Consider the following 2,826-nt stretch of genomic DNA (forward strand, 5'->3'; position numbering starts at 1 on the left):
TCAAAGAGTGCCCAAAGTTTCTACCGAAGAGTGAAGACGAAAATGTGTGCCAACCCCTATGCATAGGTTCATGGGCGGAACCCGCAAGTTGATGACCAAAACATACATCAAGTGGATCAATAGAATACCCCATTGTCACCACGGGTATCCCACGCAAGACATACATCAAGTGTTCTCAAATCCTTAAAGACTCAATCCGATAAGATAACTTCAAAGGGAAAACTCAATCCATTACAAGAGAGTAGAGAGGGAAAAACGTCATAAGATCCAACTATAATAGCAAAGCTCGCGATACATCAAGATCGTACCACCTCAAGAACACGAGAGAGAGAGAGAGAGATCAAACACATAGCTACTGGTACATACCCTCAGCCCCGATGGAGAACTACTCCCTTCTCGTCATGGAGAGCACCGGGATGATGAAGATGGCCACCGGAGAGGGATTCCCCCCTCCGACAGGGTGCCGAAATGGGTCTAGATTGGTTTTCGGTGGCTACGGAAGCTTCTGGCGGCGGAACTCCCGATCTATTGTGCTCTCCGATGGTTTTAGGGTATATTGGTATATATAGGAGGAAGAAGTACGTCGGTGGACCTCTGGGCTGTCCACGAGGCAGGGGGCGCGCCCAGGGGGGGTGGGTGCGCACCCACCCCCATGGGAAGCCCGGGACTCTCCTGGTCCAACTTCGATACTCCGTGGGCTTCTTCTGGTCCAAAAATAAGTTCCGTGAAGTTTCAGGTCAATTGGACTCCGTTTGATTTTCCTTTTCTGCGATACTCTATAACAAGGAAAAAACAAAAACTGGCACTAGGCTCTATGTTAATAGGTTAGTCCCAAAAATCATATAAAATAGCATATAAATGCATATAAAACATCCAAGGTTGATAATATAATAGCATGGAACAATCAAAAATTATAGATACGTTGGAGACGTATCACATATCTTTGACCTCCAAATATACTCTGCAAAAGAAAGGCCTTACCAGCCGCTATCTCCTTCGCCTGACAAATCTCTCCGCGAGCACTCCGGGACTCGACCCGTGCCTCTTTAGCTTCTTGGAGGGCTTTGGTGAGTTTGGACGATTGGGCCAAAGGCTTATCCTCCAAATCCTTACATTTGAGGATGGCATACTTAAGCTCCTGCTCGACTTCGGCCACCTGAGCTTCGTGTTGGTGGCGGGCGGCCTGCTCGGTTTTCAGTTCTGCAGCCACTTTGTCAGCGGCCGCCTTGATCGCCTTCACCTCTTTCTAGGCTTGGGCAAGGGCGCCGTTGAGGCTTTCGACCTCTGCCGCACCAACTATGCTCATAATCAAAGCATTACATGAGTTAAATCTCTGAATATAACTATCACTTATGACATACAACTAAACTTTTAACACTATACGCATACCTTGCATCTCATCGAACCGCTTGTTAACGCGGTCGATTTCTCCATCGGGCAGCTTAAGCTTCCGATTGAGTTCGGGGACTTCTGTGGCCTGGGCGGTTGCCGCCAATAGGGAAGCGTGTTCCAATAACAAAGAAGTATATTAGCTTTCCCAACTTTTATGTGGATCCTCTGTCCGGTTTCTCTTACACCGGACAGAGCCTTAGGGGCTACTATTTATGTACAGGTATATTCCTCTATATATCGAAAAGCATTGAGATCATTACATCGCATCCCTCGAAGCCTGTCAGTAGGCTGGTAAAAGCTTTGTTCAGTCCACTCTTGGCAGACTGAACCTTCTCTACCACCACACTGATGACCCACAAGTATAGGGGGTCTATCGTAGTCCTTTAGATAAGTAAGAGTGTCGAACTCAACGAGGAGCAGAAGAATGATAAGCAGTTTCTAGCAAGGTATTCTCTGCAAGTACTGAAACAAGTGGTAACGGATAGTTTTGTGATAGGATGATTTGTAACGAGCAACAAGTAACAAAAGTAAGTAAAGTGCAGCAAGGTGGCCCAATCCTTTTTGTAGCAAAGGACAAGCCTGGACAAATTCTTATATAGAGAAAAGCACTCCCGAGGACACATGGGAATATCATCAAGCTAGTTTTCATCACGCTCATATGATTCGCGTTCGGTGCTTTGATAATTTGGTATGTGGGTGGACCGGTGCTTGGGTACTGTCCTTACTTGGACAAGCATCCCACTTATGATTAACCTCTATTGCAAGCATCCGCAACTACAACAAAAGTATTAAGGTAAACCTAACCATAGCATGAAACATATGGATCCAAATCACCCCCTTACGAAGCAACGCATAAACTAGGGTTTAAGCTTCTGTCACTCTAGCAACCCATCATCTACATATTACTTCCCAATGCCTTCCTCTAGGCCCAAATAATGGTGAAGTGTCATGTAGTCGACGTTCACATAACACCAATAGAGGAGAGACAACATACATCTCATCAAAATATCGAACGAATACCAAATTCACATGACTACTAATAGCAAGACTTCTCCCATGTCCTCAGGAACAAACATAACTACTCACAAAGCATAAACATGTTCATAATCAGATTGGTATTAATATGCATATAGGATCTGAACATATGATCTTACAGCAAATAAACCAACTAGCATCAACTACAAGGAGTAATTAACACTACTAGCAACCCACAGGTACCAATCCCGGACTTGGAGACAAGAATTGGATACAAGAGATGAACTAGGGTTTTGAGAGGAGATGGTGCCGATGAACATGTTGATGAAGATTGCCCTCTCCCGATGAGAGGAGAGTTGGTGATGACGATGGCGATGATTTCCCCCTCCGGGAGGGAAGTTTCCCTGGCAGAATAGCTCCGCCAGAGCCCTAGATTGGTTCCGCCAAGGTTCTGCCTCG

This window comes from Triticum dicoccoides, chromosome 3A (genome assembly GCF_002162155.2).
Source record: "Triticum dicoccoides isolate Atlit2015 ecotype Zavitan chromosome 3A, WEW_v2.0, whole genome shotgun sequence".
NCBI lineage: Eukaryota > Viridiplantae > Streptophyta > Magnoliopsida > Poales > Poaceae > Triticum > Triticum dicoccoides.